The sequence below is a fragment of the Oryzias latipes genome (assembly GCF_053564925.1).
Source record: "Oryzias latipes strain Hd-rR chromosome 1 unlocalized genomic scaffold, Olatipes_Hd-rR_3.1 chr1_Y".
NCBI lineage: Eukaryota > Metazoa > Chordata > Actinopteri > Beloniformes > Adrianichthyidae > Oryzias > Oryzias latipes.
In genome coordinates, this window is record NW_027616335.1 from 7,445,873 (window position 1) to 7,461,582 (window position 15,710).

Here is a 15,710-nt window from a genome sequence, read left to right on the forward strand (position 1 = left end):
TTTTTGGAGAAAATCAACTTTTTAAGTAATTTGAAGATAGTTGTATTCGCAGAGAGGCACGCCACGCGTCCTGCCGTGTAACCCGGAACCGGAACCGGTATCAAATTGTCACTGATTCTGAAAGTGATCTCATTTAATAAAGTGAGCGACCTTGGGAGCATTTCAGGCAGACTACTCTAGCAGTGCGTTTACCTCCTTAGGGCGGTTCAGTTAATCAACTCACCTGTTCAGCATCTTATTTAAGTCCAGGCGTGAAGTTGTTCCTCCTCTTCCTTTACCGCAAGCGCTGCGTTCGTCACCGGTTCTTCATGTGCGCTGTTCTCCTCGGTCTCCCTCCTTCTGATATGGGGGCGTCTGTCTGTCCCTCCTTTTGCGGCTGTTTGGCAGGCAGTGTCGCAGCTCCCAGCGCGGCTGCGGTCGCGTCTCCAGCGTGCACCTGCAGGGGGAGCATCTTGCAATGTTCGGGTTGTCAGCGGCATTCAATCGGGAGATGTCTGGGTCTTCTTGAATCCTGTGATCACCGGTATCCCTATGGTGAGCGTGCCATGCTGTCCTCCTCCTGTATTTTTTCTGTGTTGAGGCTTTTCCGAGGCTCTTCCTGGTTCTCTGCTCAAACTGGGTCATCGGTGACGTCATGCCCCTAAAGAACCTGGGAATTGCAGTTCTTTTTCTTGAACGTAATGATGTGCACCTGGTTAGGTTTCTGCTGTGTGGCTATGCGTCGTCCGGGTATCGTTTCAGGGATTGTGGGGTCCTTTCCGTGGTGGTGAGGGCTGGCGGTCCTCGCTTCGACGGGTTTCTTATGTTGGCTGAATTTGTTGTGGCTTTTGGCATTTTTCTCTGTTGCTGTGTGTTATTTAGGAGCCGGATGTAAATCTTAGCCATCATTCGATGCTGGCTTTATTATGGTTGATCTCTGTTTAGTTTCTTTTCTGTTGAAGCCTCTGTGTACATTCGGTAATTTAGCCTGCATTTGGATTGGCCCTTCGTTGGACCTGTCTCAACTGTGGACATTTTACTTGTCATCGGTTTCTTTTATGCAGCATCTGTGATTCTTTTTCTCATTTTAATTCGCTTGGTCCAGAAACGGCGTTCCATGTGTTGTCGCCACCACATGCCCAGCGTCTGGTTCTGCTCCACCCTTCCTCCTTTGGGGCCTGCTGGTGTGTGGACAGCCACCCCGCTCTGTGTTCCCCAGAGAGTCCAGCTCTAGCCTTCGGGGAACTAACATCAGCCACTCTTGTGAATGAGGCAGCTTTGTACGCAGCCCCGTCTTCTCAACTTCACAGATATTTTGTTGTTCTCTTTCTGTGGTTTAGGGGTTTTCTGGCTGGTTATGGGGGTTATGTGATGGGCTCTTTCCAGGGCCCCGTTTTCGAGTCAGCTCCCAAGGGTGGCCTCTTGGAAGTATTCAGGTTGACGCGACTTGTATTAAACCTGTCTGCGCTCGCAGTTCATCCATTCTGGGCATCAGCAGCCTAATTCCTCGGTGTCCTTCAGGTTTTGTTTGTTTTTTGCACTTCGGCTGACCTTGCCATCTCCATGATTAATTCCACCGGACGCAATGTATGGCTGGGGAAGGCGGATATCGCTGATGTCCTCACTCTTCTGTCTCTCCATCCCTCCCAGTGGCGTCTTCTTGGCGTTAGGTGGGGCTCAATGTGTTTATCAGTTCACCTTTCGGCTGTCGTAAAAGTCCTCATGTTTTCGACTACATTTGTCCGGGGCCTTGTGCAGGACTATATGTAAGCCTATGGGCTTCCCTTCGTTTTGCATATTATTGATGATTTCCCGGTGGGCGATTTTCCTCCTTTATCCCCGGTCTTTTGCATCTCTTTGGTCGCAACTCATTTTCGAATCTGGGTTTCCGCTTTATCTAAGTAAGACGTATGATTCATTGATGCAGGCCTCTCTTCTCACTATGAATTCCCTTACATTCATTCCGCGCATCATTGTTTTTCAATCTTTGGATGAATAAAAGGGGATATTTGTCACTGTTGGGCCACCTGAATTTTGCTATGTGCATTATTCCACACGGTCATCCGTTCATCTTGTTTTCTCGTTCTAAGTAGTTCAGTCCTAGACCTCCGTGTTCCTTGTTCTGGATGTTTTTTTTTGTCTTGCATTTCTGGTCTCTTCTTCTCGATGCTTGGAGTGGTGTTTCGTTGTGGCGATGACTGATTCGGGTCTCCGGTCTCCCTCCACTTGTTTTCTCAGGCTGCGCCCTCCGTTGGTTTAGACACTCTTTAGCTTCAGTTCCAAGAGTTAAATTTTGTGTCCGCAATCCAATCCTCAATCTGCCCTGCTTTCAACCAGATGACACTCGACTACAAGCATCTCCATTTATTGACTTGCTGTCATCAGCCTCTAAATGCATGAGGTTCAGCCCGGTTAAAATCCTATCAAACTTACGATCCCTCATGGATCTCATATTGTTCTTCTTTTGCACTATCCAGACACCCCTTTGCCAATTAATATTTAAGTTATCTATGCTTTTGTTGTCCACCTATTTTGAGAACCGCTAATATCAAGTACAAAGCATCTAAACCAGCGGAGCAGCTGTCCATTGCTACATGAGATGTCGAACTTCCTCATCTACGAATCTGACAAGTCTGACTGAAGTGAGCGACCTTGGGAGCAATTCAGGCAGACTACTCTAGCAGTGCGTATACTTCGGTTACTCCTCCTTAGGGCGGTTCAGTTAATCAACTCACCTGTTCAGCGTCATATTTAAGTCCAGGTGTGCAGTTGTTTCTTCTCTTCCTTACCGCAAGCGCTGCGTTCGTCACCCTACCCTCCTCCCCGGCTACCACCTGTGAGCTCCTTGGTAGGGTAGTTTATTACCCAAAAGTTTAATGGAGATCTTGTCTTATGTAATTGAACGGAGCCTTATGCTAAACTAAAAGAATGTGAAAATAAATGTCTTACTGCATGAGTTGTCTGACTGGAATAAGGGGATTTTGATGTATATCATTACAGGTACATTTTTAACAATGAGAGGCAGAATGTTGGGAAAAAAAAGGTTTAATGTTTTACAGGACTGTAGAAGAAGAGATGTATGCACACTGTTGATGTATGAAAACAGTAAACAGTACTGTTTGGCTGGCAGCAAATTTATTCTTCAGCAGGACAACAAGCCTAAACATACAGTCAATTCACATAAAGAACAAGAAGTACTGGAAATGACGGCATGACCCCCAAAGAGCCCTGATCTCAATATAATCAAATGTGTCTGGAATTTTTGGGGATTGTGGGCATATGCGTGTTATAATTGTTTTTGCGTGGGCGTGGGTTTGTAATGGTCTTTTGTCTAGCTTAAGGTTTTTAAAATTGGAAAATATTTTGATGTAAAGCACTGTAAAGAGTCACATTGGTTGGAAAAGTGTTGTACAAATCAAGTTTGATTTGATTGATTACATAAATAAATAGACGTGAAAACATTTACATACACAAAAGATCTGTGGTTAGTTCCCCAAGATATGGAACATCCTACCAGCTGAGTTCTTTCAAAAATGGGTTTATCAGAATTGAGAATGTTTTAAAGGACAAGGGAAATCAAAGACAACATTGACTTGATGTGGAGTCAATGTTGTTGCGGAAACCCAGATTCAGCTTGTTTATTCACTGCATTTTGTTTAAACACTTTCATTTTTTAAAGCATTTTTTGTTAGCAGTATTTTACCTGCCTAGAGCTTTTGCAAAGTACTTTTATGCTGCATATTTAATTGTGTAATACTAAATTGTGTATATTATAAAAGCTCTTTAAGTAAAAAAAAATTTTTTTTTCTTTCTTTCTTTCTTTATATCTCCAAAACACATAAAATTCCATACTTTGAACCACCTTCACATCATGGGACTTTTTTGTGCTCAGTTTTCCTACACTATACAGTAACTCCACTAGAGGGCAGTGTGTCCAATGCGTTCAGCCAGATTTCACAGGTTTCATAAGGCTGACAAACCACACAAAGAGAAATGACAAAGAGTCATGTGCAGACTGGAGGAGTGAAGAGAAAATCGGATCATTTCCTCGATGCAAAGCCTGGTGTTTTCCCCCCTCCTGTCAGTTTCCCCAATCAGAACTACGAAGAAACCAATATTACAGCAATGACTCTTGAACTACAGCTTTACAGTGTAGCCTTCAAATTATGAGATTGTAGATTAAATCCAAAAACACAGTCATTAGTGTAAAATATTTGTTAACAAAATGGAAAATTTTAGTTTAAGAAAACTTGCTATATTTATTCACTAAAGCATAAAAAAACAAAAAGTCTGGTCTAAAACCATGTAGGCTGACGTATATGTGTGATTAAAAACCAAATAAAACCATTACTTGGAGGATATTTCCTTATTTTATTCTCCTGCAAACAAAGAGGAAGCTTCCTGCTTCCTCATCTAATGTTTTTCCTTTCCTCCCTCTCTGTGTCCCCCTCTTGCTATCTGTTCTCCCTCCTGTGGGATCATGGGAATTGTGCAAGTAGCGTGGCGCTCCACGCTCTGCCCGCAGCGCTCCAGGAGGAGGCGTGCAGTAATGACCTGCTCCTCAGCTCGCTCGCCACCATCGCCCTCACAATTAATTCCCGCCTCGCGTTCCTCTGTGGTGGCGGGGGGGGGATAGCGTGGGCTCCCTCATTAGAGCTCCTTGTAATGTGTCTGGCAGCAGTTCCCATCCTGCCACTTCTGCCCTTCCACTGCTGCTCCCGTATTTGTATAATGGATGCTTCCCTCTAGGCTTTCCTGCCTTGCAGAATGACTGACAAAGACAGCAAACGCTCGTCTGCTCTGTGTTTTTATCCATCAGGGCACTGACACACACAAACGCGGCTTCTATACGTGTAAAGTAAAGGGATATACGTTAAGCAGGTTATTCGAGGTTCATCTCGTTGAAGTCTGACCTTTTTGGAAGCATAATTTATAGAAGCTTCAGTGCACTTGCCTACCTCTGAAACTAGAAACAGGTGGTCGCAGTCTGAATGCATGGGGACACCAAAATAAGCCTCCTGAAGCCGAGTCAGATTTCAGTTTTTGCTTTGCAGGCGTGTTTTACATCTAGGCCTCTGTGTCTGTTTTGAGGATGACAGTGCAAATGTAACACTCACAATCAGTCAGAAATTATTCAAACCCCAGGCAAACCTTGGCCTTTTTCTTTTTCTTTTTGCAACAATGCCTATTGTGCATTGTTTTTACACTTTTTAGGGGTCACCTGCGTTCTTCCGATCAAAAATGTCCTTGCTAATTGGAAAAAAAGGGAAGCTTGGTAAAAATATGCCAGGTCTTAAATGTTGCTGCCACAGAATTATTTGCACGATATCCAAGTTAACATCAGTTCAAAAAGGGTGTTATCTGACACTAAATGTAAAAAGGCCACATGAAAAAGCTCATCAATCCCAACAAATAAGCTTTCCAACCTATTATTAAGAAGAGACTAACAAAAACATTTACATTTTTAACTCTTCCAGGAGTTTTTACAATCTTATTGAGCTTGAGGGGTTTAAAATAAATGTAAGTCCTGCTGGGACAATTAATATGTTGCTGTATTTAGTAATCAGATTTGTTACATAATTAAGGTACTTTTAGTAGCTCAAATTTTAAATATTTCTTGCCAGATTGCCAGAGTTCTTTTTACTGGATGGTTATTAAATATGGGGGGGGGGGAAATAAGGGGACCCATAAGAAATATTAAGGTCGTAGACCACTCAGTTAGTCCATATAGAGCAAAAATGTTCATTCACATTTTTTTTCTATAGGCATGCTGAAGGAGACAGAGCGAAGAGAAGACTTAAACTTCATGGAACGGTTAAGAAAGGGGAAAGTGACCTTGTTATGTCATAGGGATTTTTCTTTTATTTAACCCCCCCAAATACTGTGCATAGTATAAAAAGCCAGATAGTGCTGTTTAAATTACAAGAGTACACCTGTGTACACAGCCTGACTATTAGAAATGCGGAAATAAGACCCATGGTCACTTATGTATCACATGCACATCCTGTGTGTGCAGCATTTGTGCATGGTCAGTAAGGAGCCAGTACTCGCACCCTACTAATGACTAGGGGGCAGTACGTTATAAGTGCATGCAAGGGTAACATTATAATACTCTTACCACATGCACGACAATCGTACGTTCCATCTTCATGACGTCACTGCGGTGACTGTACGAGCTTTAAGGGAACTGCAAGACTCTCCCCCTGAGATGGAGCCACTCCTGTTGATGACCCTCCATGGGCCCAGACAACCCAAAAACCCAAAGCACCCGTTCGGTTCAGCTCCCCTGTACAGGTTCATATGAGTAAGGCATGAGTTGGACTGAGAAGGAGTTACCCTCCACTAAGCTGCCAAAAAGAATCAGTTTTTTAATAAGATGTAAGAGGATGTTCAGTACTCTTTAGCTCATAAATTCTTGGACTGTGATCATTTTGAGAGGCCACAGGGTATGTGCAGCCGCACAGAGGAGGTTTGGTCGTCTTGGGTTCAGTAAATGAGAAACATGAGTTTAAAGATCCCCAAGAAATGTCTTTTGGGCTTTGGGAGACAACAAGACTACTAAAGACACCTTCTGGAGCTAGTTGGGGGGGATTTAGTTTTTTACAGCTTTGAGGGTTTTTAGACTCTGTTTCACAAACATATGTTTTCTAAACAAATCCTAATATAAAACTGGATTCATAACACATTCATTTCTAAAACTGGTGTTCCAACACTAATGGCAAGGAGTCAACATAGGCTATGTTCACACTGCAGGCTGAAACGACCCAATTCCAATTTTTTTTGCCCCTATGCAACCTGCATCTGATCTTTTCATGACAGTCTGAACGACACATCTTTTGATCTTTTCAAATGCGACCCAGGCCAATTGGGTGTGTGGTCCTGAATCCGATACGTATCCGATCTTTTGAAATGCGACCTCCGTCTGAACGGCCAGGCCACATTTATCCAACCCGTAGGTCATTGATACGCTTCAAACGTCATACTTCTGAGTTAAAGTAGGCGCAAACGAGAACATAAACATCAACCATGGCGGACGATGCTGCTGAGACCAGTCAGTGGAAGGGAAGCGAGGTCACCGATTGGATTAATATTTGGGGTGACAGCTCTATTCAGGCAAAACTCCAGGGCTCTTATCGCAATCGGGTGGTTTTTGAAAACATTTCCAGCAAAATGACGAGCGTGGGTACAGACGATCCTGGCTCCAATGCCAGCGAAAAATAAAAAGCTTCCGAGCCAAATACAAGAGGTTAAAGACTGGAACAAACGAAGTGGCCGTCAATGTATCACCTGACCATTTTACGAAGAGCTGGACCGCATTTTGGGGGATAAGTCCGGCATTGTTGACATCCATTGTTAATGTTAGCTACTTCCGCAAACAACAGTGACGTCGTTCACCGTTGAGTACTCTTCTACGCATGCGGGTCACTTCTGGGTCATTTCACGGTCACACAGGAGATCACAAAAGTTCGCATTTAATTGGAAATGTGAACGACCTTGCAAAAATTTGTATTTTATTTCTAAAAATCTGAATTGAGCATTAAGCCCTGCAGTGTGAACGTAGCCTTAGTGACTGATTTTTGTGCGTGTGTTTCGTATTGTAGTGTCAGCAGAAATCTGTGTGTAGAGTTTATTTTGGTGGGAAAATGTGGTGGGAATGTTTTATTTCTGTCCTTTATTTATTGCTTTTATTTTGGAAACTGCAAACTGTTTCACTGAACTACCGAATAAATGAAAGGAGCAGGTCAGCATGGAGGACTAACACCTTCTAATAGTCTGACTGGTACACATCCATCCCTCACAAACACCAGGTTAATAAAGGACAATGAATGGAAAAAGATCAGAATTAGGATTATACAATACTGTGGCACCAACTTCACACAGATGGGCTGAATTTTAAAATCCCTGACACTGCTAGTGAATTGTGAAGCGTTGCATTGACAGAGCAGGAAGACTCATGGAAGAGCAACAGTAGGAATGTGTGCGTTCTTGTCTATCAGAGTGAGAATTGTACCCTTTAGTTAGGTTTGATTTGTGTTTGTTTTTTTTGTCACGTTCTGTTTTTAGGTTTTCCCTTGTCAGTCACACCAGGTTCAAATTTTTGATATTATTTAAAAAATCACCAAAATACAACCAGAACATAGAAGTCATGCTGGTGAGACTTTACCAATTTGGAAAACATATCTGATCCAAAAGGGAGGGCCATTGTCCCCAAATTAAGACTGTGGTTATTGAATCAATATAAATGTAATGCTGGTATAAAGATATAGGATTAAATTGCCTTGAAAAGCATTAAATGAATTGAATGAACCGCATCTTCTGTGAAATCTAATAAATCCTCATGGGCCCCAGCATAACGCAGGCTTTGGTGAGTAACCCTTGGAGACATCCAGAGACTGAGCTGGATCTGTGATAGCTGGAAAGCTCTGATCCACACTTATGCCTCAGGTGACAGATGAACAAAGGGAATAAAGTGAAGTACGGGACAAAATGTTTTACATTCACAGATTAACTTTGAGGACATTTTCGTACAGCTTCTGCAGTGTTTCCTAAGTGAAAAGGAAGCTTTTCTGTGGCACTCATGCCATTAAAATGGATGCACGCAAAACGCACACAGCAAACAGCAAACAGCTTAATCACAACTGCCCTTACAGGTGGATACGGGCTGTCTATGTGTGTGAAATATTACGATCATAGACTGCAAAAATGTTCTCCTGTCCAGGCCAACCAACCATACAGGTGCATGTGACTAATAATAATGAATAATTTATTCACTGTGAGTTGGTTAAAAATGTGATGCTGTTTCTAGTTTATTCCATTCTGCCTGCTCACACTAAAAAATTTAGTTGTATCCAAGTTGACCTTTTGGTCCTTAATGCATTAAGGCCATTAACTATGGAGTGATATTTCTGCCACCACTTTGCCCACAAAACTTTCTAAGTTGCAAATCAAAATGTTAAATTTTGCTTTTCAATTATTTTTTATTTTGCTTTAAAAAAAGATTTTTTTGCTTTCAAAAACTTTTTTTGCATTTGCAAAAGGCATGTTTTTGCATGCGTTGTGTCAAATTTCGTTTTTTCCTTATCTTTGATTTTTCTGACTACTTTGAGCGTGACTTAGCGTGATAAAACTGCCACTATTGCCACCGCCAAAAAAGTTTTCGCATGCGTTGTGTGTCATCTCACTTTTTTCCCATCTTTTATTTTGCTGATTAAGTTTCAGTTTGGTCATCTTGGGTTCAGTAAATGAGAAACATGAGTTTAAAGATCCCCAAGAAATGTGTTTTGGGAGATTTGGATTTTGCTGATTTAAGTTTCAGTTTGACGTGACAAAGCTGCCATCAAACAGCTGCTGATTGGTCCAGATTCTAACCAATCAGGTGTCTCTGTCTCATATTGACGGTGCTTGGAGGCAGACACGGACTATGGACTTTGTGTCGGTTCTGTTCGTACAGGTTTTGCGTTTTCAACCATTCTGTCCCGTTTCTCTCAGAGTAAAACCCAGAAGGAGCAGCAAAGCAGCTAGAATAGTTTTGTATTTATTCATGTCAGTGTAGAGACCAACGTGTTTAAAATGTCTGCAGCAGAAAAAAAAAATGTCAGAGCTCCGACTCCGTCCAGCAGGAATTAACACTTTTTAAGATTTGTATCTGAACTATTGTTTTCTTTTCATCATTAATGTTGAAATATTAAGTGAAAATAGTGTTTTTTCATGAGTAATTGTTTTTTAATTTGGACAAACGCTCACGAGTTCTAAAACACAAAACACTGTGAAAACGAACATAAAATTTAAAAATGCTTCTTCTGTTAAATACATTGAGATTCCTTTGATGAGCCATCAATCTTTTGCTTATTATTGCTGTTCATCTGATCCCAAACACTTGTACAGCATAAAATAATATGTGCTTTAAAACTTTTATTGTTTTGTTTTAACAAACAGATCTTATATAAAATCACACTTTTTACCAATATTTTGCTCCAGAAGATTCACATATCTCACACACAGGCCTGTTGATTTAGTGTCAGCAGATAAATTGAACTTTCAGGAGATCCAGCAGCCATAAATTCACAAATTTTACTTAATAGAAATTAACCAATGCTAAAAAAAAGAAATAAAGTATGAAGTATTGTTAAAATGATTAAAAAAATGAAAACGTCTTCATCCAAAAAGATTAAATTCAGTGTAAAAAGAGCCGGTTCGGTTTCTGAGCCCCTGTACCAGACATTATGTTAGATACATATGGCGATTTGATTGGTTAGAATCTGGACCAATCAGCAGGCTGTTTGAGGGCAGTTTGGTTACGTCAAACTGAAACTTAACTAAGCAAAATCAAAGATAGGAAAAAAGTGCAATAACACACAACGCGTGCAAAAACATGTTTTGCAAACGCAAAAAAACATTTTTGAAAGCAAAGAAAAAAAAATCAAAGTAGAACAAAAAATTATTGAAAAGCAAATATTTAATATTTTCACTTGCAACTTAGAAAGTTTTGTGTGCAACGTGGTGGCAGAAATATCACTCCATAATTAACAACCGTAACCCTTGTGCTATCCTAGGCACTTCAACATTGGGAGTTGGGTCATCTAGACCCACTAGACAGTGCGCTGAACCTTTTTTTCTTCAATGATTTGTGATCTTCACTGGTGTCCATGGATTACATGAAATCTTTCCACCTTTATCCACCTTTATCATGGTAGGAATAACACGTCATTGTAAGGGTGGGGTCATCTAAGATAGCACAATTAATGCAACAAATTGTCAATGTTATTAAAATATAAAAGCATTCTGACTTCCTGACTCAAATTTGGAAATGTTTTCCCTTAATCCCTGACCAACTAGTTTTGATGCCTACATCTAACTCAAAAAGTTGTTTTGCATATTCAAACCAAGCAGCAAATAAAATCTGTGACTTAAAGATGATTAAAAGGGTGGATGTGTGACAAAAAGCAGAGCAAAAACCGGTCGAGTTGTGTTATTAAGCCCCAGCACTGCATGCATCTAACCAACCCACCATTTAATCTCTATTCGTGTTATGTAGGTGTGGACTATCGTTTCTTTGCAGTTCCTTTTGTTGATGCTCACATACAGTACAGACCAAAGGTTTGGACACACCTTCTCATTCAAAGAGTTTTCTTTATTTTCATGACTATGAAAATTTTAGATTCACACTGAAGGCATCAAAACTGTGAATTAACACATGTGCAATTATATACATAACAAAAACGTGTGAAACAACTGAAAATATGTCATATTGTAGCTTCTTCAAAGTAGCCACTTTTTGCTTTGATGACTGCTCACCCCAAACCATCTCCATTGGGTTCAGGTCCGGTGATTGTGCAGGCCAGGTCATCTGGCAGAGCAGCCCATCACTCTCTTTCGTGGTCAAATAGCCCTTACACAGCAGAGAGGTGTGTTTGGGGTCATTGTCCCATTGAAAAATAAATGATGGTCCAACTAAACGGAAACCGGATGGAATAGCATGCCGCTGCAAGATGCTGTGGTGCCATGCTGGTTCAGTATGCCTTCAATTTTGAATAACTCCCCAACAGTGTCACCAGCAAAGCCCCCGCACCATCACACCTCCTCCTCCGTGCTTCATGGTGGGAACCAGGCATGATCACCATTTCTGCGTCGCACAAAGACAATGTGGTTGGAACCAAAAATCTCCCATTTGGACTCATCAGACCAAAGCATAGATTTCCACTGGTCTAATGTCCATTCCTTGTGTTCTTTATAGCCCAAACAAGTCTCTTCTGCTTGTTGCCTTTCTTTAGCAGTGGTTTCCTAGAAGACATTCTGCCTGATTCACACAGCCTCCTTTTAACAGTTGTTGTAGAGATGTGTCTGCTGCTAGAACTCTGGGTGCTATTGACCTGGTCTGTAATCTGAGCTGCTGTTAACCTGTGATTTCTGAGGCTGCTGACTCGAATGAACTTATCCTCCACAGCAGAGTCTTGGTCTTCCTTTCCTAGGGCAGTCTGCATGTGAGCCGGTTTCTTTGTAGCGCGTGATGGTTTTTGTGACTGCACTTGAGAACACTTTCAAAGTTTTCCCAATTTTTGGGACTGACTGACCCTCATTTCTTAAAGTAATGATGGCCATTCGTTTTTCTGTACCGGTACTTAGCTGATTCCTACAGTCTATTCAGTAGGACTATCAACTGTGTATCCACCTGACCTCTGCACAACACAACTGATGGCCCCAACCCCATTTATAAGGCAAGAAATCACACTTATTAAACCCAACAGAGCACTGCTGTGAAGTGAAAAACATTTCAGCTGACTACCTCTTGAAGCTCATCAACAGTGTGCAAAGAAGTAATCAAATCAAAAGGTGGCTACTTTGAAGAAGCAAGAATATGACATATTTTCAGTTGTTTCACACTTTTTTGTTATGTATATAATTCCACATATGTTAATTCATATTTTTGATGCCTTCAGTGTGAATCTACAATTTTCATAGTCATGAAAAGAAAGAAAACTCTTGAATGAGAAGGTGTGTCCAAACTATTGGTCTGGACTGTAAATCCTAAAACACACTTCTATTGTAGAATTACTAAGAGGAGGGTATGAATGACAGTAGATTTATATTTAGCCCTATAGTTTTTTTCTGTTGCAGAGCTAATGGTGCAGGTTTGTGTAGTCCTCCAGATGGTTTTAAATTGATCTCTGGCTCACAGTAACTTGCATCAAGCAATGACATTTCTCATTATAACCAACATCCTGCATATCACTGGATGAGGCGAAAACATGGAAAATCTGCAGCTGTCATGCTCCGTAGTAAAATCCAAATTTTAATCCAGAAAATGTGGGACAGCAAAGCACAGATGAATGTGGATGACAAAGATAGCGGCGTGATTCCAAATAGAACTCAGGATTAATGACAATTTCATTGTAAGTATCAGGAATAATTAAAACAAAGTATCAAACAGGGTTAATGCTTCAGGTAGCCTCGCGGACAATTGTATTGCTGAAAGATCCAGTCACGTTTTATCCTCAATGCTCTCGCTGATGGAAGGAGATTTTGGCCCAAAATTTCACCACAAGTGTCCCCATTCATTCTTTCCATAATATGGATCAGTCACCCTGACCCCCTTACAGAAAAGCAGCCCTAAAGCATGATCTTCACATTGGTGTGTAAAATCCGCATTCTGCACTCTATAAATATGACGAGTTAGTTTTTGGTTCTGTTTTGGTTTTATCTGACCACATGACCATCTCCCAGTCCTCCTCTGGCTCATCCAAATGGTCTCTAGGAAACTTTTTCCAGGCTTGGACATGCTGAAGTTGGAAGCACTACACAATTTGAATCCATGACGATGTAGTGTGTTGTTTTTGTCATGTTTTCAAGATCATTTATACCCCACCAGGTGAGATCAGGTGAAGGGAGATTGTCAGTATTTCTTCTATTTTCTAATAATTGCTCCAACAGTTGCTCTCTTCTCACCAAGCTGTTGCTTGCTTATTCCCAGTCTTGTTTGATCTGGTGGCAGCATTCTTGTTGCTTTAGTTCTTTGCTTAAACTGTGCTCAGTTTTAGCCAAAATAATAAAACCTGTGTCGTTTTGTACAACATAGTTTCTGAAGTGCAGTAGTATATTATAAATTTTCCCTTGAGTTGTAGCCCACCCCCATCCTGTACACTCTCTCACTAGCTTACAGCCCCCCACAATCCCAACCTAACATGACCTAAGCAGCAAAAAAGGTGAATATTTGAGCTATCCAGCCAGATTCCAGCTCAGACGAGGAAAACAAAGACGTGCATAGATCTATTTGTCTACAACTGGAAGCAACCGAATGGAGTGGAGCAGGGAGCTTGTAGCTTTTACATCACTGCCATACGCTCTTTCAAACTGCATTTTTTTTGTCTGCTCCTGATTCCCAGCAACTTGAAAAAAATAAATACTAAGAAATGCAACTTTGAGCTCAGTTTTCTCTATATGTCTCCTCCATCATCAGAAAAAAGGCCACAAAACATGTTAAAAAACACCAAAAAGAGTTTTCATCAGAGTGGGTTTTCAAGTCTGTGGCTTGCCAGCTGGATTTAATGCAGCTTCCTGTGAATACCTTTGGACAAAAATGCTAGCTCTGTCTTTTAAAGAGTCCAAGAAAAGGACCCCCCCCCCCCCAAAAAGAAAAAAAAGAAATTAAAACATCCACAATGCTTAAGGACCCCCCTCTCTCTTGGAAACACCTACACTCTTGACTACCAACTTTCAGTCACAAAACGTTCTTTCTACAGGTTCCTTTAATATTGCTTTGCAAGGGTGCACGTATCCATGCTGTCATCTGCAGCAGACTGTGTGGCAGGAGTTGGCTCTCTTCTAGCAAAGCTACTAACAGGATAATTAAGGGTGCTCTCTACCATCCAATTAGCAGGCAGTAACAAAAGGAGAGGAAATAACTCAACACTTCCGAGGGAACCAGTAAAAAAAACTGGGTGAAACATGTCAAATCAGAGCAAAAGGCTAATGTGGGCAAAGCGAAGTCTTCATAAATTATAGCCAGTAAAAAAAATGTGCCCAGTTTTTAAAGAAAGTCTGCCTCTACAGTGCCAAAGCTGTAATCTGAGTGTTTGTTTCCAGGAGCTCCCTCTAGCAGAGACTCCCCTTCCCTCCTTTTCTGCTTGTGTCTTTCGCTTCATGCTTTTAGGGCTCTAGAGGAACACAGTTTACTATAAAAGAGTGTGCAATCCTTTCAGAAACACCTCCAGAAGGAATACCAGAGCTCCTCCCTGTTTCTGGTCATTTTTCCCCCTGTTTTCCCACCAACATCATGCAGGTGATTGAGATGGTAGAAAATGAGAGACAGTAGAACGCCGCACGGTTGGAGTAACAAACCGAAGTCTCTCGCATCCTTCAAAGGGTTGTCTTCAAACAATTATGAGCGCACCGCTTTAATCGAACGGAGACAGATTTACACCATCAAACATCAGACAAACCGTGCCATGTCACTTCACACTGCGATTCTATCGACAAATGAGGGTTGCGTTTAAATCGTGCGTCCTGGTTCTTCATTATTCCTCCAAGTTCAGTTGAAAGCCTCTGGAGGTGGGGGAAGAGGTAGATGCACGGGGAGCGACGCTGTAGCACGCAGATAAGAACAAAGACCTGCCACAACGGTTCATTCCTCGCTCTGCAGGAGACTCGCACACTGTAGTGGCTTTGCTGACAGAGGTTAGGACCACCTTGGCAGATTTCCCTCGGGGGCTATTATCACCCGGAAGATAAAATGATTTTCAGACAGAGCTGCTTTCACGCTGAAGCAGAGGGTCTGATACTGAGGAAGGTGATGAAAATAACCCTCAATTTTTTATTTTTTTGGTGTCGCTGTCAATCAAGCCTCAAGTCTAATAATAAAATAGTGATTCTTCGTTATTTTAAGCAAATGTCAAGACACAAAAAAATATGCATAAACAATATACAAATCTTTATCTGCTGCATTGTTATGGTGTCAAAATAAAACGCTGTCTAACTTTGTGCTGCACAGTAATCAAAACGGGACATAACCTTATTTTTAGATGAAACAAAAAAAAATGCTGGAAGGATTTTCCATCCAAGACTTTTGGGTGTTAATTAAACCTTATTTAGTAGTTTGAGTCTTTAAAGTTCAAATAACGCAACAATTTTGTGAACCTTCATGCAGAAAGACAGTTGAAAGCCCTGACACTGTGTGAGGTCACAGCAAACCATTCACACACTAGTTTTGTTCTATAGTCAAAGTCCCATTGGTCTTT